Source organism: Humulus lupulus, chromosome 4, assembly GCF_963169125.1.
Source record: "Humulus lupulus chromosome 4, drHumLupu1.1, whole genome shotgun sequence".
In the NCBI taxonomy this organism is placed as follows: Eukaryota; Viridiplantae; Streptophyta; class Magnoliopsida; order Rosales; family Cannabaceae; genus Humulus; species Humulus lupulus.
This window is the reverse complement of record NC_084796.1, coordinates 56,301,600-56,328,408: the sequence shown is the minus strand read 5'-3', so window position 1 is coordinate 56,328,408 and position 26,809 is coordinate 56,301,600. Positions and strand designations below refer to the sequence as shown.

General features: G+C 36.6%; 1 non-coding gene and 1 pseudogene across 1 annotated transcript; both read right to left on the bottom strand.

The window, feature by feature from the left end:
- Positions 1 to 184: 184 nt before the first annotated feature.
- Positions 185 to 10,658, bottom strand: LOC133832198 (uncharacterized; annotated as a pseudogene).
- Positions 10,659 to 15,166: 4,508 nt separating this feature from the next.
- LOC133833510 (small nucleolar RNA R71) lies at positions 15,167 to 15,273 on the bottom strand. The gene has a single exon (XR_009892887.1). It is a non-coding gene; the product is annotated as a small nucleolar RNA R71 (small nucleolar RNA).
- Positions 15,274 to 26,809: the final 11,536 nt, after the last annotated feature.

Here is a 26,809-nt window from a genome sequence, read left to right as displayed (position 1 = left end):
ACATAAGCACGAACATGTGCACGCATATACATACATAAAAGTAACATGTAAGTTTAAGAAATTTAAACACCATAACAAAAGCTACAGATTTATCTGTGAAATAAAGATACTAAAGGTCAAATCACGAAACATTCAAATCAATCGCATACCAACATTTCAGATTGAGAAGTAAAACTTTGCAAAACAAGTATCCTTTAGGCAAAGCAACTCCTCTTTGTTCAAGATATGATTCAAGAATTGAAGCTTGTTTTCTAGTCTCCTCCACCTAAAAATAAACAATATGAAAGAAACAACTTGAAGACCAAAATCCAGACAAAAATACTTGGAATCTGTAGATTTGGTTATGCATGCATATCCATGACATTACTTGATACGTATACATCATTTATTTCCCCATTTGAAGCATTACTTTTGCTTTTGCTGTCAAATACCATGAGTATCACATAAACAACCAAGTAAAGTGAACAGCAAACTAAACTAAACCAAAGACAGCAATAAGCAAAGGCATTTGATATATAAAAGTACTGAAATTAAAAGGCTCCATTCAGAAAGCATTGATTTTTAAAGCTACTTACTGGGTTAGGAAGATGTTCTGTTTTATTTTTGGTCTCACACGACCAACTACCATCCGCATTGATCAACACAAATCCAACAAGATTCTTGACAGATACAACCACTGCCCCTCTGCACCAAAAACAGAAAAGTAACAACTTCGTAAGCAGAAACAAAGCAAATTGAGTTGAAGTAGACATCTTTGACCCTTCTTCTATTATGTTGAGCTAGTTAACAGAGTAGTAGTACAAGGTTATATAATGAGAGTATCGTAGTTGCACTGTTGAGAACAAAAAGATGAGGTTTTTATTTATAATTTATAATTTTGGGAAAGAAATTTGCATAACCTTTGGTGAGGAGAACCAGATCGATGTTCTGTCGAGTGCCGGTGTCAGCATCGGGAATCCGAAGGCCGACATAGGCCTTCCCACCATAAAGCTTTTCAAGTCTGCAAACAAAAACCCAGAAACAGCAAATTGAAAAGGAAGGGAATTGGTGTTCGAATTGTTGTATATATACATACATATATATATATATTTACAGAGAGAGAAACAGAAGTACCGATCGGCGACAGAGAAGAGGGCATTGGAATCGGAGGTCTCGACCTATCGTCATCGTAGAAGAAGCGCTTGAAGACTTTGTAAAGGATGAGACCGCACGGTATCTTGCTGAGAGAGAAAGATAGAGCATGAGAGAGAAACAGAGGAGGCGTAGGGTTATTAGGGATTCTTTTGCTTTTTCATTTGGCGCCTAAGTGAATAATTTACCGCCTAATAAATTTTTTAGTTGTGTCAAACAATAGAGTTTTTTAAAATATGTTATATTTTAATGTAATATATGGGCATAATTGTTGTAGTGATAAGTGGTGTTTGTGAAAATAAAATGGTGTTTTAATTCACAATTAAAATGATGTTTTTTCACAAATAATTACCTACAGATTTTTGTTATATTTTTTAGAAAATATGAGTTTTTAAAATAAGGATGATGATTTTAATGATAAATTTGATTGCTGGAATTTTTGTTTAAAAATGTAAAGTGTGTTTCAATAAAAGGAATTTGATTGGTATTTTGAAATAAATAAATAACCTAAACAATGGTAAAATTTAAAAGTGATATTTTTAATATAATATGAGTGGCTATTTTACAAGTTATGATTTTCTTTAATTGGATTAAGAAAAATGTTGGATTTAATTCACTTGTGATTTTTAAATAATAGCTGAAAGTTTAGTTTAAAAAGTTTTAAATAGTTATTTAATTTTCACATATGAATTTGTGTTACATAAAATTAAGTATTAAAAATAATTCAAACAAAATATATTTTTCCCACACTTAAAATTATTATTTTTCTCACATCAAATTATGAAATTCTATTAACTTAAATTAAATTGTTATTTTCTAAGGAGACATGATAATCATAGGTATTTTTTAAAAAAAAAAATTTCCAATGCCTTTGCTTTTCTTTGTAATTTAAAAATAATAAATGGATCTTTTATATATTTTTAATGGCTAAATAAAATTGTTTTTATGAAATAAAAAGAACGTTTTGGAAGATTTAATCAACCTAGTAATTTTAAGAAGATAAACAATGGTAAACAAAACATGCTACAAGTCTATAATTTTTAAAATGATAGAAGACGCATGGAATTATCGTTTTAAACGCTACATTTACACAACGTTCCCACGTATGCATATTACATGCAAATTCATTTTTACGACCAAAATAATATCTATTATGCAACCATGTAGTTTTTATAGAAAGAGCATGCATACAATATAGGTATAATGAGCATTATTCTTTTATGACCTTATGTGTAATTAAGCATATTTGATGTTGTGTGTAACTCCTACCATGTGTGCATGGCTCACATACACACATGAGTTATATGAGAGGGCAAAATAGTAATTATGTGAAGCTAAGGAATGTTGTTTTGATTATGGTATAGGCTGGTTGAGAAGTTGTGGTTTTACTTAGCTTGGATCTGATGTAAGGAAGTTAGATAGAATTTATGAATGTTATATTATGAATGGTAAGACTGTTGTGTGAATGAAATGTTATGAATTATAAATATCATAATGTGATGATATGTTGGCTTGTATAAATATTGTATGATATGAATGAATGTTAGCGTGATGAACGCGACACATCAAAATGGGTTGCTAAGGATAAAGAAGACATAACCCGAGTTACTAAGGATATGAAGACGTAACTCCATGGGCGGATGCGCCGAGGTTATTCAAGGACCAGAGACTCTTGTTTACCTCAAAGGGTGGCATGGACAAGTTAGCGGGCCATGTTCACAAGGAATTGTTCATGATTATGTTATGATGTTTGGTAATGTTTATAATTATGTTATGATGTTTGGTGATGTTTATGATTTTTGTTATGATGTTATGATGTTTATGATATGATGGTGGCATTATGTTTATGTTTATGATATTGATGTCAATTTTATGATGATGCTATGATGTATAAAGATGAATGATAGTTTTTGTAAATTTTTGTATCTTACTTGCTTGTTGTTTGTACTTTCTTACTGGGCTTTTAGCTCACCCCTTTCTTTCCCTTCCAGGTAACAAATAGGTTTCTCTATGGCACGCGTGGTGATGTGGGGAGTTCTGTCGTCCTAGTGTATATGGCGTGGGGGCATTCTATGGAAGAAAAACGATCAATTAAAAACGTAATTTTTAATAATGTTATGTTTTATGAGACTTTTTAAACTTATTAGTGGGAATTGAATTATTTGTTGTTTTGGAACTTTGCATAAAAATTAATATTTTCTTTTAAAACTTTTGGGCCAAATTTACATGTTTTAAGCAAGACTATATTGAAACATTTATAATAAATGGTTTTCTATTATAAACTATTGAAAATGTGAATATTTTATTAAGTACTAATTAAGGGTGTTTTACATTAATAGATCCAAAATAAATAAGATGTCATCATTCTAGTTATGGTTACTAGATTGAAAATTATCTCATGTTCAATTAAATAAATTGCTTATTTAAATTTTTTGTAATATTAGATAGTAGATTAAGAGAAAATGGGTGTAATTGTTCAGAGAACAAAAAAGAAAAAAGGACAAGGGAGGACCCATTAATTTTCATGTTCTTCCCTTAAATTGTTAAATTTTACTATCTCATTTTTAATTTTTTGGTAGTAATCGATTCGACGAGTACTTTTATCCTACTCTGATCTATCTTCTCTAGAACTGACGTTCAATCGCTTGATTTTGAGTTCTCAGTTAGGGCACAAAGCTTTCTCTTTTATTTTTCTTTTGCACTAGTCACTGAGCTTTGTCTTTGTTTTCTTGGTCTTTTGAACTAAAATAAGGTGTTTTAGTTTTATTATAGAGTTTATCAAAATATAAAAGAATATATATCTATATATATATTTATATATATTACATATAGGACATACTCCAGTGTTTTGCGGTGTACAATAAAAATTGTACAAGGGCCATCATACAGATAGACAGTTGTGATTATTATGTCCCCACCGGTGGGGTAAAACACATGCCCCACAAAGTATTACCCATATATAATATGTGGACATTCTAATGTAGGGCGTCATTTTTGCCTTTATTGGTAAGTGAATTCATGTTTTTGATACATACAGAAATTATATTCTAATTTTTTTTATATAATAATATGTATTGTGCTACATCTCACTAATTTTTAAAATATTCTGAATAATTTATAGTGCCAAAATTAGGATTCAAAAAATTTATTTTATACGCGATAAAAAAAATAAACACGCATGCAACTGATTATTTGAACCATAATTTCAATTACTGTAAATTATTATGATTTTTTCAAAAATTTGTGTGATACTTACAATAACTATAATGTACACAGTTATATAAAAAATTTAAATTATAATTTTTCAAACTTACCAAAATCACAACACGCCTAACAATAGGGCCACCCCATAAAAAAATTTCCTATAAATCAATAAAAGTAAAAAAAAAAAATGTACAGTATTTTATATTCTTTTATCGTTTAATAAAATAAATAAATAAAGCATAATCCCAACAATTTACTAGAACTAACATCAACAGTATTCCCTCACTAAACTTCGGAAGGATATAATGTCATATCAGTTTTTTTATTAATTTTGAAAATTCAAAATTGATTAAAAAGATATTAACATAAAAAACATGATTATTTTTAAAAAAAAAAAAAAAGATAAATTCCTAAAAGAACTATCTCCAAACTTATTAATTGAAAACTCCTAAAGGTAAATTTTAGTTTCCATGCTTGGTTCATAATTAAAAAAATATGTCATCCACTATTGCCATCAAAAAATGATGCTACTCTTTCACTGATTTATTAAAATTCCCCTGGTATCTTTTTTAGCCTATCTCTTCATCTTCTCGCTCTCTTGATCTTTCTCCTGAAGAAAAAAAATTTATGGGTAAGGTAAGTATACGAGAACCCAATGAAATGAAAAAAAAGTTTCCTTAAGACACTAATTACTGCATTTCGAACAGATCTGAGCATAACTTTTGAGGTTTTTTGCGATTTTTTTTCTAAATTTGAAACTTTGAAATTTGCAGAAAATCAATTTTGCTCGAAGGTGCTCGATGCCAACTCAAAGGGACCTTCAAAATCAAGAGTTTCATGAAAAAATCGACTTCACTCAAGGTTGCTCGATAGTTACTCAATAATTTTCGAAAAAAAATTTACGAGAGACGTAATTTTTCACTCGGGTGTCCGTTATTTGGGTATTTTTTCGAGATCTACATGTTTAATATATTTATATACACATTTGGGAAGTGTAAAACTTGATGAAAAAATACAAAAATTCAAAACATAGTTCACGTTTAAGACATGTTTTGGTATGTTTTCAAATTTTACACTTCCAAAATATGTATATAAACATATTAAATGTGTAGGTCTCACAAAAAAATCCAAATTCAAAAAAAAAAAACAAAAATCTCCCCAAACAGACACTTGAGTGAAAAATTATGCATCTTGCAAGAATCGCATCGAGCAACTATTGAGCACCCATCGAGTTTCATCGAACAAAGTCCATTTTTCATAAAAATCTTGATTTTAAAGGCCACATCGAGCAACCATCAAGCAAAGTTGATTTTCTGCAAATTTAAGAGTTTCAAATCTGAAAAAAATAAAATCCCAAAAATAAAATCCCAAAAACCATTCCAGATCTATTCGAATTGTAGTTCTTAGTGTCTTAAGTGATAGTCATGAGTTTAAGTTCTAAATCACTCAAAACTATCATGAGTCATTTTTTTGTAGCTTCCATGGAGAAGCTAGAGATGAGAAATGGAGGGGTAGAGAGAGAGAAAGGAAAAACTAAGAGAGGGATGAGGGTGTGTGACGATGATAATGTTGTGACTGCCATTTTCAGATAAAACAGAGAAAGAGAGTAAGAGAGAGATAAGAGAGAATAGGAAGAGTTGGGTGCAAAAATAATGAAAGTGGTATTTTTGAAACAAGAGAAAGAATACCACTAAAATATAATGTGAATAAACCAAGATTTTTTTTAATTAGAAGCCCATGTAGAAACTCAAATTTCCCCTCCTAAAATCCTTGGGAAATTTTGATAAATTAGAAGTTAAAATTTTCATTAATTAAATTAAAACAAAAAACTTTAAAAATGATTAATTAGAACTCTGAAAACTCATTAATTAAAAACTCCTTTTCAAAACAATTAAAATTGATTGATTAAAACTTAAAAAGTTCATTAATTAAAACAAAAATAAAATGGGTAACTAATCATTCATTAGACTAATCCTGTAAAAGACTGAGTGAAGGGCCCTATTTATAGAGTTTAAGGAGTGAAACTAACTCCCATTAAAATGAATAAAAATGGCACTTTTCGCTTAACAAATGTCAAAATCGTTTACGAACAAGTCCAAGTTGTTGAGGACTGATTCTAGCTTCGAATTCCACGGAAATTCAAAAGTGACACAGGCAGCCGGTATATCGTCCACTATAGACAATATATTGCCTGCTCTGATTTGTCGAGGCCCCGTGGTTTCGATCATGCAACGTCGACGTGTTTTTCCCTATTAGCATAGGCGATATATCGCCCTCTATAGTTGCGATATATCGGCTTACACTTATGTACTAAACTACATTTTTGCACGTTTTAAGCACACTTAAAGTTGTTTAAACCACTTTGACTGATTAATACAAGATCCTAGCATTTGAGGGAAGGTTCTAGACTTCCTAGGCTTATCCTTGATTATTTTATTCATCTAAAATCCTTAAATCATTAATAAATATACATGTGACAATTGTCACATTCTTAATTATTATATTTAAATCTTAGGCTATAGTAAATAATATTTCTAAAACCAACTACAATAATTAAACTTTAGGATAAAATTAATATTTTTAAACTACAGACTAAACTTATCAAATTCATAACTAGCTCTACGAGTTTCCAAATAATTCCCAGCTTGAACCAATATCACAAAAAAATTAAATACTACAGCATAAGATAATATTATCTAACTAAGTAAAATTCCGAGGCACTACAATTCTCCCATATTTAAAATAACTTCGTCCTCGAAATTTACTTACCATACAATTCTGAATACCGTGCTTGTATGTCTTCCTCCAATTCCCACGTTGCCTCTCATTGTGTGCTATAATTCCATAAGACATTGACTATGGAATACTCTTCGGCCATAATTCCTTCACCCCATTTCTAGGATGCGAAGCGCTCGTTCCTCATAACTTAAGTCTTTCTGGAGTGCTAACGTATCGTATCTGAGCACATGGGACGGGTCTAACACATATATATTCAGCATCGAAATGTGAAACACACTGTGGTTGTCTGCTAGAGCTGGCGGTAGGGCTAATCTATACGTTATTGGTCCCACCTTATCCAATATCTCAAAAGGACCTATGTACCGGGGACTGAGTTTGTCTTTCTTCCCGAACCACTTCACTCCTTTCATTTGAGATATCCTTAAGAAGACTTGATCTCCGACCTTGAATTCCACATATTTTCATCCGCATAACTCTTTTGTCGACTCTGAGCAATGAGCATACACTTTCTAATTAGCTCCACTGCATGTTGAGCCTCTCTAATAGGCTCGGGTTCAAGTAGTTGTCTTTCTCCTACCTCGTCCCAATGTAACGGCGACCGGCATTTCCTTCCGTAAAGTAGTTCATAGGGTGCCATACCAATTGTTGCCTGGTAGCTGTTATTGTAGGAGAATTAAATAAGTGGCAAATACTTGCTCCATGATCCTCTGAAGTCCAATACACAAGCACACAACATATCTTCTAAAATATGTATGGTACACTCAGACTGTTCGTCGGTCTGAGGATGAAATGTCATACTGAGACTTAGTTTGGTACTTATGGCTTGCTGCAAGCTTCCCTAGAAGCTCGATGTGAACACCGAAGCTCTGTCGGATACTATGGTTTTAGGGATTCCATGCAGTGTACGTAGTCTTGACAAGCAGGAAGTGAGCTAACTTTGTGAGTCTATCCACCACTACCCAAGCTGAGTCATGTTGCATGCTTGTCAGTGGTAGTCCTGTCACGAAGTCCATGCCTATGTCTTCCCACTTCCATTCCGGAATACTAAGCGGTTGTAACAAGCATGCGGGTCGTTGATGTCTTGCCTTTACTTGCTGGAATGTTAGGCATTTGGACACATACTCGGCTACATCTTTCTTCATTCCAGACCACCAATATAGTTCCTTAAGGTCGTGAGTCATCTTGGTGGGCCTTGGGTGAATTGAGTATGGGGTAGTGTGTACCTCCTCCAATATCTTCATCTCAATTCCATGGTCATTCAACACACATACCCGACCCTTATATTTCAAGAACCCATTTCCTGATATAGAAAACTTCGTAGTCTTGCCTTCTTTGACTGCAGCTATGTGCGGTAATAGCGTGTCATCATGCCTTTGCCTAATTCATATATTCTCTAGTAAACTTGACTAGATGGACAAGTTAGCCAGTTGACCCATGACTATTTCTATTCTGCCATTAATCAGTTCTTGCTGTAGCAACTTCTCAATTTCGGATAATGCTGTCAGACTTCCATAATTCTTCCTACTTAATGCATCTGCAAGGACATTTGTCTTTTCTGGATGGTATAAGATTTCGCAGTCATAGTCCTTTCCTAGTTCCAACCACCTGCGCTACCTCATGTTGAGCTCCTTTTGTGTGAAAAAATATTTTAAGCTTTTGTGGTTCGTATAAATCTCACACCGTTCTCCATATAGATAGTGGCGCCAGATTTTCAGTGCGAAGACTACCATTGCCAACTCCATATCTTGTATTGGATAGCGTTGCTCATATTCCTTCAGTTGTCTTGAGTCGTAGGCTATCACCTAGTCATTTTGCATCAGCACACAGCCCAACCTTTGCTTGGATGCATCACAGAATACTACAAACTTGTCGTTTGGTGTCGGTGCTGAACACAATTTTTCTTTGAGCAACTGGAAGCTTTCCTGACATTTATTCGTCTAATTGAACTTCTGCTATTTCCGAGTCAAGTTGGTAAACGGAGTGGCTTTCTTAGAAAAGTCTTCCACAAACCTCTGGTAATAGCCTGCCAGCCCAAGAAAACTTCTGACACATTCTTAGGTCTTGGCTAATCCTTCACAACTCTACCTTAGTTGGGTCCATATACTATTGCAACTCCGTCCTTGGATACTATGTGCCCGAGGAATGCTACTTGTGATAGCCAAAATTCGCATTTCTTGAACTTGGCATAAAGTTGGTGCTCCTTCAGTTGCAACATGGTCAGTCTTAAGTGCTCCCCGTGCTCAACTTCGTCCTTGGAGTACACCAATATATCGTCAAATAATACCACGACGCATTTGTCTAGGTAATCCTTGAAGAACCAGTTCATTAAGTCCATAAATGCGGCTAGAGCGTTGGTAAGACCAAAAGACATAACTAGGAACTTATAATGTTCATATCGAGTCCTAAAATCCATCTTTGGTATATCTTCTTCCTTTACCTTGAGCTGGTGATAACCGGACCATAGATCAATTTTTGAAAATACTGTCGCACCTCGGAGTTGATCAAATAAGTCATCGATCTGGGGTAGTGGGTACTTGTTCTTAATTGTCACCTTGTTCAGCTCGCAGTAATTGATACAGATCCACATGCTTCCATCCTTCTTCTTCACAAATAGAACCAGTGCCCCCCATGGCAAATGTCTTGGTCTGATAAATCCCAAGTCTATGAGCTCTTGTAGCTGTGTTTTTAACTCCTTGAGTTTGATAGGTACCATCCGGTATGGTGCCTTTGTGAAGTCAATTTCCCAGTTAGGGGGTAACCTTGGTAATTCATCAATCAATATCTCTGGAAATTCCTTTATAATGCGGACGTCTCCAACCTTTACTGGTGTTTCCCGTGCAACATCCGTGAAGCTTGCTAAGAATGTGTGACATCTTTTCTCTATCATCCTCTGGGCCTTGAGAGATGAGATAAGTTGTGTCTGTAGTCCTGAAACCTTACCCATAAATCACAATTTCTGACCCTCGGGGGTTTCGAATGTCACTTGCTTGCGTCGACAGTCGATGGTTCCACCATGTCTTGCTAACCAGTCCATGCCCAGTATTACGTCAAAATCCTTGATCTAGCTCTATCAAGTCTCCTTCTAGCTTTGTGTCCTCGACTTTGATTGGTACTCCTCGTACTATCCGTGATGATAGAACGATTTAGCCTGAAGGCAGTTTCGTAACAAACCTATTTCTAAATCTTTCACAAGGTTTGTCTAGTTTCTCTATCATTCCTAACGAGATATACGAGTGTCTTGCTCTTGAATCAAAAAATATTGAACATATATTATCGAGGATAGGAAGCTGACATGTGACCACCTTATTACTGGTTTTGGCTTCTCCCTGAGTCAAAGAAAAGACTCTAGCTGGAACCATCTTGTTATCTTTCTTCTCTTCTGCTTTGAGCTAAGGACATTATCTTTTCAGATGATCTTCCTAGCCACACTTGTAGCAACCCTTGTTTTTTTCAAGACACTCCCCAATATGTCTCTTGTGGCACTTGGAGCACTGAGGGTATTCCACAAAACTCGGCTTGTTATTGTCGTTGTTGGTCTGTGCTCTTTTGTCAACGTCGATCTGCTTATTATCGAGATACTTCATTTTCTGTCCATTATTATTATGCTGGTTGTTGTGGTTTCGACCATTCTGAGTTTGATTCTGCTACTTGGGGTCTAACTTGCTCGCCTCCACCTTGCTAACTTTTTCCTGGAGCCTCTCCACCTCTATAGCCATTTTCAGGACATTGGCGTAAGAAGTGGTTCTGGGGTTTTCCAGCTTAATCCCTAAGGCAATCTTTGGTTTGAGCCCTCTGGAAAACTTGGTTTCCCGAAAGTAGTCGTTCGGGATAAACTCTGATGCGAACTTTGCTAGCCGATCAAACTGTCGGGCGTACTCGACTACTGATAAATTTCCTTATTTCAGACTAACAAATTATTCCACTATGGTAGCGATGATTGTCAAATTATAGTACTTCTTGTGAAACAGCTCCACAAATATGTCCCAAGTCATGATGGTGATATCGTGAGACCGTTGCACCAGATTCCTCCAGATTCTGGCATCCTTTTTCAGTAGAGATGAAATGCAGGATATGCGATCCGCGTTGCTGAGGTTCATGTGCATTAGAATCAACTTTACATTCCTGAGCCACTCCTCAACCTCAAAGGGGTCAGTTGTCCCTTCAAAATTTGGGGCATGCTGCTTTCGAAAACACTCATGGACTGGCTCCATGTACTGAGATGGATATGGTGAAAAAATTTCCATCGGCCATCCCTCGTATGAATATCCTCCATTTAGATTGCCGCCATTTTGATATTCTGTGTTCTGCTTTGGCTGAGGCTTGAGCTACTAGTTGATGTTGTTGTTGTTGCTGCTGCTGCTGTTGTAACGTCCCCTAATTAGGGTTTGTTACCACGTGTGTTTAAATTTGTGTTGAACTCGCTAAATGAGTCATTTGGACTAAAATATGTGATTAAGCCATTACGGGTTCATGTATTAAATATCTTGGTCAAGGAATAGACATTTCCATTAAAAGAAAATTTTAGTTTTTATATGGGATCCCAAAATACAAGTTTAAAAACTTGTTTACAACTCAGGGATTACAAAATAAGACGACCTAAGCGGCAAAACAGGGTTCAACCCTAGTTCCCCTGCGATACCTTGACCGTGGCGGTCGAGCAGACTGCATATGTACACATCACCCCTAATACTCTCCAACTCATGTCTGGCCAAGCTTCTCCTTACCCTTACCTGCACCACAAAGCACCCGTGAGCCAAAAGACACAACAAGAAAACATATTAACAGATTCAGATAGTCAACAGAATTTAACAGCATGCTTAACAGTAATAACTAAAACCAAGCATACACATTGTACAAGTAAGTGACCATAGGGTCACACAAGTGCATGTCGTACTTCCATTTATTCATATGGCATCTGAGCCAGTCAAGTGAATGATGCACTCCCAGGGTGGCCTAGCATAACGGCCTACGCTCAGCGTGCATAATGTCGATCACAACTTATAAGTTGGGCCTTGCAAATCCTCGACTCATAAGACGAGCCTTGTGAACCCTCGACTTATAAGTTGGGCCTTGTAAACCCTCGACTCATAAGTCGAGCCTTGTAAATCCTCGACTTATAAGTCGGGCCTTGTAAACCCTTGATTCAAAAGTTGAGCCTTGTAAACCCTTGACTTATAAGTCGGCCTTGTAAACCCTTGACTCATAAATCGAGCCTTGTAAACCCTCAACTTATAAGCCGAGCCCCGTTTATTTTAATCAAATATTCCCTCGACTAGCAGGTCGAGCTTTTGGTTAGGTGCAATAGACAAACTCTCGAATTATAAGCCAAACCTCCCAGTTGGGAACAGTCATACATATATTACATTCATTATACACATATACAACGCATTACAATGTACTTACACAGGTATACACATGCATAATTATAATCATGCTCATTAGCTAGGCCCAAGCCCCAATTATATTACATTTAACAGTACAGCCAAGCCTCAATCATATTATATTTAACAGTTAGGCCAAGCCCCAATCATATTACATTTAACAGTTGGGCCAAGCCCCAATCATATTACATTTAACAGTTGGTCCAAGCCCCAATCATGCATCTCACGCACCAGGTGTGGTTTTCATACCTCGAACCTCATGCGAATAGCGGAGGGACCTCGTGTTGGGAATAGTGCCCTTAAAGTAATTGTAGTTGACAAATATTTTAAATGAAATAAATAATTGAATTGAATTATTATATATATAGACTATGTCCGATATTATATGATAATATTAAGTGAATATCAGAAAATTCCAAAGTTTATCTATGTGGTATTAATCTCATATTGGTATGGGAGGATCGAGATTAAGACAATAAACTTAAATAGTTTGTAGTAAAATAAAGTTATAGAATCTTTAGATTAATTACTGCTAGTACGGTCCACTAGTATTATGAATACGTGTGACCTAGATCTGGGTTAATAGTGTAGTAGGACACTTTAGTGGAGGTACTTTGCATGCTGAGTGTTGAGTCTAGTTTTTATTATGTTTTGGTGATGTTTTTAGTAGTCTTTTATTTCGTTTTTCCTTCATTTAGCGCGGGTTTATGCTTTGCTTGTTTGTCTATTGTGAATGTCAGGAAGAATTGAGCATGTGGAAGAAAATGCCAAAGAAAGGGAAGAAATAACTGAGTTTTCCATCATATTTTGATCAAGAATGGTTCTCAACACAATTTGGAAGTGTTGTTGAAATTTGGGATGAAAACTTGAAGAATTAAGAATTCCCTTAAGAGCCACGGCATGAGCAAAGTGGAGCCGTGGCTAGGTGGGAAACAGAAGCATTGTTTTTCAGGAAGTCTTCGGGTCGCGGGATGGCTAGATAGAGCCGCGGCATAGATGGGCACTCTGCCCAGAAAGCGACGATGCGGGCCACGGCATGGCTTCAGAGGGCCACGGCATTGAGAGGATATTCTGCCCAGAAATTGTGATACGGGCCGCGGCATAGTGTATGTAGAGCCGCGGCCTGCCTCTTTAAAAATCTGAAATCCTAGGTTTTAAATGACGAAAAGGAGAAGAAAAACGTACGTACGGACGAAGGAAGAAGTTCTGGTTTTGAAGGCTCAAGCTTAGAGTATTTTTACATGTTTTTCTTCCTGATGTTATCTTTAGTTTTTGTTGTGATTAGTACTATGACTATGAACTAATTTTCTGTTTAGGATGTTCAATTGAATCACTTGAATCTCTGTTATGACCTAATGCAATTTTAATTTCTTTCTTCTTCAATCTTCTTCAATTCCATATGACCTGTTCTTATAGATTGATTATTGATTGGCCATCTTTAGTCAGATATATATGTTATTAAGTCAAAATCTGAGAAGTGAAATTTAATTCTGCTGTGGTTATATTGGACATAATTTTAATTTAGAACGAAAATATCTGAATTAATTGTGTAACTGTTATTAAGTTGATTGAGATTAATGCTACCTTTGTGGTTCAATTTACCATAGAAATATAGGAAATTGTCATCTAGGTTGAGTATATAATTCATAGTATGATTATAGGCTGCTTTATCAACTTGTTAATTGAATTAGGTCAAAAGAAGAAGAATTCACACTTTGCATTAAGGAATAATAGGGAGGATAGTTGATGAGATTGAATATCCTAATTGTTTCTCAGTGATTAAATTAAAAGTTTTACTATTAGTTATTATTCTATTTACTTTTCGATTATTATTCCTGCACTTTATTGTTTCTTTTGCTGTATTTTACAAAAATCAAGAATTTCAATTCATCAAATAGAACAAGAAATTAATTGACTGGTAATTGATAACTCATTCCTTGAGGACGATACTTGGTTTTACCATTTTATTACGAGTTTGCGACTGTGTGCACTTGCATAGCTATAAATTTCGCAACAAGTTTTTGGCGCCGTTGCCGGGGACTGAAAATAATTATCAATATCAGTCTAATTAATTTTTATTCTAATTTGATTTTAATTTCTCTTGTTTCTAATCTCTTTAGTTGCTTAATTTATCTATCTTAGGTGAATTTTGGTATATGCGTGGCAGAAAAGGAAAGGACACACTTGTTCCTCTGAATCCTGAGATTGAAAAGTCTTGCAATCAAATCAGAAAGAACAAGAGAGAGGCCTAGAAATCTGTGAAGATGGCACAGAATGAAAGGGATGACAGGAATGTTCAAACTCCTGGAGTTGTACGAGGGGTTCAGGCTCAGACCAATGCTGAGAGGAGCCTGCGAGATTATGTGCTACCCACTCTGACGGGAGTACAAAATAGTATACGTCCACCAACTGTAGAGGCCAACAACTTTGAAATAAAGCCCGCTATTCTACAAATGGTGCAGTCTTCTGTGCAATTCAATGGGTTACCCTCTGAAGATCCTCACACCCATTTGTCCAATTTTCTGGAGTTATGTGGGACCTTCAGATATAATGGAGTGAGTGATGACGCAATCAAGCTCAGGCTTTTCCCATTTTCTCTAAGGGACAGAGCAAAAATTTGGCTGAACTCTCTGCAGCCAAACTCTATTGTCACCTGGCAAGATCTAGCTCAGAAATTTTTGTCCAAATTCTTCCCTCCGTCCAAAGCTGCTAAATTGAGGGGAGAGATAAATAACTTTTGCCAGAATGACGGAGAGTCATTATATGAGGCGTGGGAACGGTTTAAGGAACTCCTGAGAAGATGTCCTCATCATGGCATTGAACAGTGGATGCTAGTACAGAACTTCTACAATGGTTTATGTCCGACAACCAGAACCATTATTGATGCTGCAGCAGGTGGCACTTTTATGAGTAAGAGCGCAACTGGTGCTTATGAGCTGCTGGAGGACATGGCTACAAACAACCATCAGTGGTCTGAGGAAAGATCATCAGGAGTTAGGAAGGTAGCTGGGGTCATGAGCTGGATGCAATCACTGCTTTAACAGCGCAAGTAGCCTCTTTGACCAAGCAGTTGCAACAGAGCAGTGTATCTGCTAATGCGGTTCAGATGGCAGTGAGGTGTGAAATGTGTGGTGGTGCTCATTCTGTCGATCAGTGCCCTATCTGTATGAATAACACCCCAATGGATCATGCTCAAGTTCAAGCGGTGGGAAACTTTCAAAGGCCGCTCAATAATCCATTCTCCAACAATTACAATCCTCGGTGGCGAAATCATCCCAATTTTTCGTGGAAGAATAATCAAGGCCAACAACCTCAGTTTCAGGGATAATTTCATAATAACATGCCTCAGCCACCGATGAATCAAGCTTCGTCATCACAACAGCCTAGGCCTCAACAATCAATGCCTCAACCTGAGAGACCTAATGAACTTCAAGCTACTTTGTTGACTCTTACTAATACTCAGACTCAATTTATGACTAAGACCAGATCCTCTATTCGAAACCTTGAGACACAGGTTGGGCAGTTGGCCAATATGCTCAATAACAGACCCCAGGGAAACTTGCCTAGTAACACTGAAGTCAACCCCAAGGAGCAAGTTCAGGAAATTACTCTGAGGAGTGGGAAGCAAACTGAGCATCCTAGACCTCCACAGGCAGTGGTTCAGAATAAAGAGATGGGTGAACAGTCTGGTTCAGAAAAGGTTACTGAAGACCATCAACAGTCAGAACAGAGTCCGCCAGTTGTTATTGAACAGCCAGTTAGAGTTCCATACCCTCAGAGGCTTAGAAAGACTACACTTGATAAACAGTTTTCTAAGTTTCTTGAGGTGTTTAAAAAGCTGCACATAAACATTCCTTTTGCTGAGGCCTTGGAGCAGATGCCCAGTTATGTTAAGTTCATGAAGGAGATTTTGTCAAAGAAAAGGAGAATGGAGGACTATGAGACTGTAGCACTCACTGAAGAGTGCAGCGCGATTTTACAAAGGAAGTTACCCCAAAAGCTGAGAGATCCGGGGAGTTTCACCATACCTTGCACCATTGGCAAGTTTGAATGCAAGCACGCCTTATGTGATCTGGGGGCAAGTATCAATCTGATGCCCTTATCTGTGTTTAAAAGACTTGGTTTGGGGGAGGCAAAACCAACAACTGTCACTTTACAGCTCGCAGACCGATCGTTAACACATCCACGAGGTATTATTGAGGATGTTCTTGTGAAGGTGGATAAGTTCATATTTCCTGCTGACTTTATTGTTCTGGACATGGAGGAGGACACAGATGTCCCCATTATTCTTGGTAGGCCATTTCTAGCCACAGGCCAAGCTCTTATTGATGTTCAAAAAGGAGAGCTTAAGCTAAGAGTTCAAGGAGATGAGGTAGTCTTTAATGTCTTCAAGTCTATGAAGTATCCGGTGGCTAGTGATAGCTGCTTTTGTGTGGATGTGATAGAAAAGGCAATCTCCAAGAGAAGGATGAGCAGTGATGCCTTAGAGGCAGTATTATTAGGTGATGAGGGCGATGATGATGATGATGCTGAGATCAGAGAATGTGTAAACTGGATCAACTCTTTCTTACCATATTGGAAAAAGTTCCAAGAATTAGCGGATGCGACTGATAAACCGCTAACCTCCATTCAGCAGCCACCACCGTTGGAATTATAGGTCCTCCCAGATCACTTGCAATATGCTTATTTGGGAGAGAATGAAACTTTACCGGTCATTGTGTCAGCTGACCTGTCAAAGATAGAATTGGAGAAATTGTTGAGGGTTTTAAGGGAGCATAAATTGGCCATTGGGTGGACCTTGGCAGATATTAGAGGTATAAGCCCAGCGACAGTGATGCATAAAATCTTATTGGAGTAGAATAGCAAGCCATCCATAGAGGCCCAGAGAAGACTCAATCCAGCCATGAAGGATGTAGTACTTGAGCAAATTCTTAAATGGTTGGATGTTGGGGTGATCTACCCAATTTCTGATAGTGCATGGGTGAGCCCTGTGCAAGTAGTGCCTAAAAAGGGTGGAATGACTGTAGTGAAAAATGAGAACAATGAACTCATTCCAACAAGAACTGTAACGGGGTGGCGGATTTGTATAGACTACCGCAAGCTCAATAAGGCAACAAGGAAGGATCATTTTCCTTTGCCTTTCCTTGATCAGATGCTTGACAGATTGGCAGGCCATAACTACTACTGTTTCTTGGATGGGTATTCTGGGTATCATCAGATCGCTATTGCACCAGAGGATCAAGAGAAAACAACCTTCACATGTCCTTATGGCACATTTGCTTTCAGGAGAATGCCATTTGGACTATGCAATGCCCCTGCAACATTTCAACGGTGCATGATGGCCATATTTTCAGACATGGTAGACCGGTGTATTGAGATTTTCATGGATGATTTCTCTGTTTTTGGTTCATCATTCGACCTCTGTTTGGGTCACTTGGAGAACGTGCTGCGTCGTTGTGAGATGGCTAATCTGGTGTTGAATTGGGAGAAATGCCCTTTTATGGTGAAAGAGGGGATAGTTCTTGGCCATAAAATTTCAAGTGAGGGAATTGAGGTAGATAGAGCAAAAATTTCTACCATTGAAAAGCTGCCTCCTCCAGTTTCAGTCAAAGGTGTTCGAAGTTTTCTTGGTCACGCTGGGTTCTATCGAAGATTCATAAAAGATTTTTCTAAGGTGTCCAAGCCTCTCTCAAATCTGCTTATGAACAGAGTTGTCTTTGATTTCAATGATGAATGTTTGAAGGCTTTTAATTTCTTGAAAGAAAAGCTTATTTCTGCTCCAATTGTGATAGCTCCGAATTGGGAATTGCCTTTTGAGTTGATGTGTGATGCCAGTGATTACGCAGTGGGGGCAGTTTTGGGAGAGCGGATTGACAAGGTATTTAGGTCTATTTACTATGCTAGTCGGACTCTAAATGATGCTCAGCTGAATTATGCCACTACAGAAAAAGAGTTGCTAGCTATTGTGTTTGCTTGCGATAAATTCAGACCATATCTGATTGGTAACAAGGTGATTGTCTACACTGATCACTCTACCATTAAATACTTGATGTCAAAGAAAGATGCCAAGCCCCGCCTGATTAGATGGATTCTGTTGCTTCAAGAATTTGACATGGAGATTCGTGACAAGAAGGGCAGCGAGAATGTGGTAGCTGATCATCTCTCTAGACTTGAGGTGGAGGAGACTGAAAATAAGAAAGCAGTGCAAATCAATGATCACTTTCCTGATGAGTAGTTGTTTGGGGTAAGTGAGACTTTAGCTGTCCCTTGGTTCGCAGACATAGTGAACTTCTTGGTTGCAAAAATTGTGCCTCCTGAAATGTCAACGCAGCAATTAAAGAAATTCTTTTCTGAGGTGAAACACTACTATTGGGAGGAACCTATTCTCTATAGGCACTGTGTTGATCAGATTATCAGAAGGTGTGTTCCTGAAGAAGAGATGCAGTCCATTCTTAATCACTGTCATACTCAGCAATGCGAAGGGCATTTTGGAGCATCAAGAGCAGCGGCTAAGGTATTACAAAGTGGTTTCTATTGGCCTTCATTATTCAAGGATGCCAATGTTTTTGTCAAGGCTTGTGATAGATGTCAGAGAACTGGCAATATCTCGAGGAGAAACGAAATGCCTCTACAAGGGATTCTTGAAGTGGAACTGTTTGATGTATGGGGCATCGATTTCATGGGGCCTTTTCCACCGTCTTACAACAATGAATATATTCTATTGGCAGTGGATTATGTATCCAAATGGGTGGAGGCTGCAGCAACTAGAGCCAATGACGGTAAAACTGTGCTTAATTTTCTGCATAAACATATTTTTACTAGATTTGGCACTCCCCGAGCTCTAATTAGTGATGAAGGGAAACACTTTGTGAATAAGCAACTGGATGCATTGCTGGCTCGTTATGGAGTTTATCACCAAAAAGCTTTGCCTTACCATCCTCAATCAAATGGGCAAGCTGAAGTTTCGAACAGAGAAATCAAGAGCATCCTTGAGAAGACCGTTGACAGTTCGAGGAAAAATTGGTCGAAAAAGTTAGATGATGCGATTTGGGCATACAGAACTGCATTTAAAACACCAATAGGCTGAATTTACCAGTTGGTGTTTGGTAAAGCATGTCATCTACCAGTTGAATTGGAGCATAGGGCATTCTGGGATATGAAAAAGCTGAATTTCGATTGGAGTGCCGCTAGTGAACGAAGGCTATTGCAACTGAATGAACTTGACGAGTTCAGAAATGAGGCTTATGAGAATGCCAAGATTTATAAAGAAAGAACAAAGGCTTGGCATGACAAGAACTTAATCAGAAAAGAGTTTCAACCAGGGCAGCAAGTACTTCTTTTCAATTCACGACTGCGGCTATTTCTTGGCAAATTGAAGTCAAGATGGTCAGGGCCATTCACTGTAGTTCAAATTTTTCCATATGGTTCTGTAGAAGTTTGGGGCAACTCAGGTGATTCCTTTAAAGTCAATGGTCAGAGATTGAAGCCCTACTTGGGTGGTAGTTTTGATCAAGCGAAGTCTATCCTCCTTCTGAAGCCTCTCTGAAGAGGGGTTCAGCGTCCGGCTAAATGACGTTAACGACAGCGCTTGTAGGAGGCACCCTATATTTTACTTTTGTATTTGTAAACAATGGATATTTGGTTTATTTTTGGACTTTTAGAATCGTGAAAAACGTGAAAAATCAAAAAAAAATTAAAAAGATAAAAAAAATAGGAATTCCTTAAGGGCCGCGGCATAGCCATATGATGCCGCGGCATTGGGGGTTCCAGAGGCCCACGGATTTTGAAGTTTAGGGGCGGGCCGCGGCATTGATGAGGAGGGCCGCGGCATTGAACCCCAGTTTTCCCAGAATAACGAGGCGGGTCGCGGCATATGTATGAGAGGGTCGAGGTATTACATCCTGGCGATTCTATGCGGGCCACGGCATGGTCAAGGTAATGCCGCGACCCGAGTCCGAAAATTGGGATAAAAAGCCCTAAATCAACCATAGTCTCATTCAATCTCAATCTCACAATCTACATCACACTAAAAACCTCTTTTTCTCTCTAATTTTTGAGACTTCCATCAGCCAAGGAGACCAAAAGAAGAATTTTTGTGCCATTCAAGTAAGTGTATCCTCTCTATTCTAATGCTTTTGATTGGAGAATAGACTGCATTGTGGTGTTGTGGATTGTTCTATGTTTTTCTTGTGAGAAGCTTAAGGGTTTTGTCAATTGTTTATCTGGGAATTAGTGTTTGGACTGTTGATTGTGGTAATTAGTAAGTTTCGGGGGAGTGACACCTAAGGAAATTGTGCCCAAAGTCTTGAAAACCTATTTGGGGGTTTTGTTTATTCTTGTTTGAAAGAAACTATGGGTCCCAAGAGAAACCCCCCTAGAGGCACCTTCTCAAAGAAAGCATCCTCATCACGCACTCAACCACCACCAACAGCACCTGCCCCAGCTGATTATGACACGAATTTATTTGTCAATAAGGATGCAGCTGATTTATTTAAAAAGATTTATAAGAGATCGGTGGTAAGGGAAAGGGGGTTTGAGCTTAATGAGGCCACTACTGTACAAAACCCTGGTTATGACATTATCAAAGCTGAGATAGTGCGCCGTAAGTGGGGTTTCCTTTGTGATTCTACTCATGTGGGCCCAGCCAACTGCTCTCAGTTATATGAATTTTTTGCCAATTTTTCATATCAAGATGCAGAACAGAACAATTTTATCAGGGGTAAACTGGTGCCTACAACCTTTTATGCATTTAACCAATTACTGGGCTTTCCCTCGTTGTCTGCACAAGAGGATGAACATTGGCAGTTGGCTCATTTTGAGGAGCCAGACTATGATGATGTGGCTGCGGTTTTGAGTGTGGAAGGGGCGCGTTTCAATTATCTTAATGGGAGGCCCAAAGAGTTGTTCAGGTGGCAGCTAAATCCTATTGCGAAGGCGTGGTTTTATTTTGTGTGTGCACGTTTACTGCCGACATCTCATCTGTCTTCTGTTGATCGAGAGCGCTGTTTGCTGGTGTATGCTATCATGACCCAAATGAAAGTTGATGTGGGTCGCATTATTCGCTATAGCATTCGCAACATCAGCAGGTTCAATACTACAGCTGGTGTCGCACATGGTACCTTCCTCTCGACCCTCTGCAACACTTATGAGGTACCAGCCTACAACAGTGATCTAGTCCGGAGGGCAATGGGGGCAATCAATCAATCAGACTTTGTTTACGGCCTTCCCTCCAGCCTCTCTTACGCCGCCAGCCTCTACTCAGCCAAATAAGCGCAGCCGGGCTGATGAAACAGTGGACCCTGATCAAGCTGAGGAGGAGGAAGCAGAAGAAGCAGGTCCCAGTAACCCACCTTCAAATTTGGCAATTGGAGGACCGATTGATGAGCACACGCAACGTACGTATGCTCGATTGGATTACCTTATTCAACAAAATCAATATTTAATCCAATCGCAGCAGGCGCAAAATCAGCACTATAATGACTTTATGGTGCAACAAAATGAGTATGGGCAGGCTCATATTGAGGAGTTGAACACTTTAGTCACGAGGTGGACTATGAGCTCTGCTGATGAGAATTACTTCACTCCACCGCCACAGTACACTCCATATCAGTGGCCGCCTCCACCACCTCCTCCGCCATACTGATATGGCGTCAGGTAAGTTCTCTTCCCTTGTTCTTTTCTTTATCACATTGGGGACAATGTGCATCTTAAGTTTGGGGGGGAGCTTATTTTGTTTTATTTTTGTTTTCTGCGTTGTTTTTTCTGTGTTGTTTAGTGTAAATGTTAAGCCATCATTCTTGTTTGTAGTTGCTTTGTCTTTGCTCGTGAAAAGGAAATTGAATTCAACTGTGTGCTTGGTTCAATTGTTTTAGAGTTGAATTTAAAAAGTTTTGTGGGAAATTTGTAATATGTTTTGAAAAAAAACAACATTTTGGATCTTATTATATGTGTTTGACTAGGGTTGGTGGAATGACAATTTGAATCAAATAGAACTTGCATTATTTGGCCTTTGAGGCGAAATTCTTGATGACATATGTTTAGAAAAATGATTTAGGCAATTTTATTGGATCGATTGTGCCTTTCAAGCCAACCTTGAGTTAATTGTCCATAGTTACCCTTTTTGAGCCTTAAACTTGGTTTTTGTTCTTGATTATACTATTTGAGCCTAAATTTCTTAACCTCTTTATTTGTGTTTTCCTTTCCTTTTGTTATCATAAGCATATAATTTGTGGGAAAGAAGAAGGAAAAATAGTAAGGAATTGGTATGATTGGAGTATAGTATGATTGTACAAAAAGAAGAGAGAGAGAGAAGTCTTTGAAAAAAATATATATATATCACTTTGTCACACTCCTTAATCATATATATATATAGAAAATAATAAGTTTGGGGGAGTGTGATTTGAAAAAAAAAAAAAGTGATAAGGCTAGAAAAAAAAAAAAAAAAAGCAAAAATGATACAAAAAGAAAAGAAAAAAATAATGAAAAGTGTTGTAATCTCTCTCTCTAATTGTATAAAGGGTGATTTTTGGTGTGGTAAAGAGAAATTTGGTTGGTTTCAAGGTTTTTTTATGCTTATGGTAATGACTGAGCCTAAATGAGAATTTCATCTACCCTTACCTAAGCCTAACACTATAACCTGTGAAAGTCCTTTTGATTTCAAAACATGTGTTGTTGACATTAGTGGAGAAGGTCAAGTAGTGAAAGCATATTGTAGAGTTGGTTTGTGGAATTGTCTGGAATGAGTTGAGCTTATATGATAGAATCCAAGTGTTGTAGTCATTTTCATGATATATTATTGATTTCCCTAATTGAATTGTATAAGTTGGACTTTAAGGCAATTGAGCTGAAATTCTGGTTATAAATATTGCAATTGAGATTTCATGAGTTTTGGCAAAGCAGTGTAGATGGTAATGATGGTTTAGCTTGTTAGTTTGTGTTTGTTTCTTTTTGTTAGTTTAACTTGGTCTTTACTCGAGGGCGAGTAAAGGTTAAGTTTGGGGGAGTTTGTTGAGTCTAGTTTTTATTATGTTTTGGTGATGTTTTTAGTAGTCTTTTATTTCGTTTTTCCTTCATTTAGCGCGGGTTTATGCTTTGCTTGTTTGTCTATTGTGAATGTCAGGAAGAATTGAGCATGTGGAAGAAAATGCCAAAGAAAGGGAAGAAATAACTGAGTTTTCCATCATATTTTGATCAAGAATGGTTCTCAACACAATTTGGAAGTGTTGGTGAAATTTTGGGATGAAAACTTGAAGAATTGAGAATTCCCTTAAGAGCCACGGCATGAGCAAAGTGGAGTCGCGGCTAGGTGGGAAACAGAAGCATTGTTTTTCAGGAAGTCTTCGGGCCGCGGCATGGCTAGATAGAGCCACGGCATAGATGGGCACTCTGCCCAGAAAGCGACGATGCGGGCCGCGGCATGGCTTCAGAGGGCCGCGACATTGAGAGGATATTCTGCCCAGAAATTATGATACGGGCCGCAGCATAGTGTATGTAGAGCCGCGGCCTGCCTCTTTAAAAATCTGAAATCCTAGGTTTTAAATGACGAAAAGGAGAAGAAAAATGTACGTACGGACGAAGGAAGAAGTTCTGGTTTTGAAGGCTCAAGCTTAGAGTATTTTTACATGTTTTTCTTCCTGATGTTATCTTTAGTTTTTGTTGTGATTAGTACTATGACTATGAACTAATTTTCTGTTTAGGATGTTCAATTGAATCACTTGAATCTCTGTTATGACCTAATGCAATTTTAATTTCTTTCTTCTTCAATTCCATATGACCTGTTCTTATAGATTGATTATTGATTGGCCATCTTTAGTCAGATATATATGTTATTAAGTCAAAATCTGAGAAGTGAGATTTAATTCTGCTGTGGTTATATTGGACATAATTTTAATTTAGAATGAAAGTATCTGAATTAATTGTGTAACTGTTATTAAGTTGATTGAGATTAATGTTACCTTTGTGGTTCAATTTACCATAGAAATATAGGAAATTGTCATCTAGGTTGAGTATATAATTCATAGTATGATTATAGGCTGCTTTATCAACTTGTTAATTGAATTGGGTCAAAAGAAGAAGAATTCACACTTTGCATTAAGAAATAATAGGGAGGATAGTTGATGAGATTGAATATCCTAATTGTTTCTCAGTGATTAAATTAAAAGTTTTACTATTAGTTATTATTCTATTTACTTTTCGATTATTATTCCTGCACTCTATTGTTTCTTTTGCTGTATTTTACAAAAATCAAGAATTTCAATTCATCAAATAGAACAAGAAATTAATTGACTGGTAATTGATAACTCAGTCCTTGAGGACGATACTTGGTTTTACCATTTTATTACGAGTTTGCGACTGTGTGCACTTGCATAGCTATAAATTTCGCAACACTGAGAATATGTAGAACTAGACCAAATGTGATTTGTTAATACTTGTTTAAACACCGTTTCATAGTATTAATCAAACACATCAAACGATGATCATATACACGATGATCTTAATCATGAGGTTGTTATGAACTCCTATATATGTCATCTGATCATTTGATTCATGCGTTAAGGTTTGTCAAAATGATCAGGCTAAGAACAATTGTTTTGGGGACTCATTGATATATATGGCTGGGACGTAGTTTAGCAATATAGAATATATACCTTCTTATAGATTGAATAATGGTTCCCTATTGGGTTGACTTTTGGAACCGAAAAGGTTATGAGATCTCATGTCACAAACTTTTTGTGACACAACCTTCACTAGTAACGTGAATGGTACTAAGAACAAGATATAACTAAAATGGTAAAACAGTAATTTTATCCCTTTTAATTATGAACCATTAATAGAGGATTAACGCTGTATGTTATGATTATATCAATGGACACTTTATTATTTAATAAAGTACTTAGAAATATATGTCTATAATTATCAAAAGTTCAATCTCATATTTTTAGTGGAGTAATCATGAGATTAATAAATATGATTATTTAATCAAAGAGCTTTGATTAGTAATGTAATATTTATTGAAGCTTGATATTATAGGTCCATAGGTCCTCAGGGTGATTCTATCAACACCATATCAAGGTAAAAGTTGATACAATGGTATAACTGTAATTTGGGAATTTGAGAATAATTTTATTCTTCGGGTCAAGTATGTAATTATATGATAATTGAGGTTGAATAATTAATTTTTGAAACTATATTCATTAATTTAAATATGTAAATTTTTAAATTCATATATATAAATAAATAAAATTTGGAAATTAATTATTTTATTTCAGTGGGAGAAAATAAAATGTGTAAGTCAAAAATAGTTTTTTATTTATTTAATTTTAAAAGAATGATGATAGTAATGATCATTAATTTGAATTTTGAATTTTGGATTTAAATTTTAAATTTTGAAATATGGTTGTCATATTTTTCCTTAAAAAGACTAACACCTTATTTTGTGGGAAAATTATTTTAATTAAATAAAAGAAAAATACAAAATCCCTAAAAAGGGAATAGCAGTACACACCTGACACAGTCCAAGGACTTTGCCATGCGTGCACCACTATACAGATATTGTATCTGTGTAGTTTTTATTTTATTTATTTAATTATTTAATAATTTGAAAATGGTTTTTCAAATTTGGTAAATTAGATATTTACCTAAAATCAAATCTTATCATCATTATTATAATATATCTATATTACTATTATTATTATGAATAATAAGGTAGTATGAATCTCTATATATATGATATAGAAGAAGAAGAAGAGAATATATATACATATATATACATATCCCCAGATAGAAAAAAAACACACACACACAACAATACACAATTCAGAATAGTTCTAAGAGTTTTTGTCGGACAAAACTCTTTTTCTTCTTCTTCTTCTTCTTCTTCTTCTTCTTCTTCTTCTTCTTCTTCTTCTTCTTCTTCTTCTTCTTCTTCTTTATTCTAGTCATTCTCAGACCATAATCCAAGTTCTCATGTGCTGATAAATACTTGTGATACCTAAATACAAACCCATGCTCTCTATGTGCCCACACACATCTTAAGGTGTAGAGAACACACCGGAAGATCATGGTTTGAGTTCTCAAAGCTTTGGATAGGAAGATCGTTTATAATACGAAAAGACTCAAGGAAACTTGATAGGCTTCAAGAGATAAAAGTTCATGTTCTTGATTTTTTGTATTTATATGCTGTATATAAATATATTCTATATTTATATATATATTTGTTGCATGATTAATAGTATTGTATGATAATATTTCTGGATTATTTTCTTAGTCATATAAATCGTTTATATGATTAATGAATTTTTTTTTTATTTTTGTTGTTCCTAATAAATCATAAAACAATGGGCCCACCATACAAA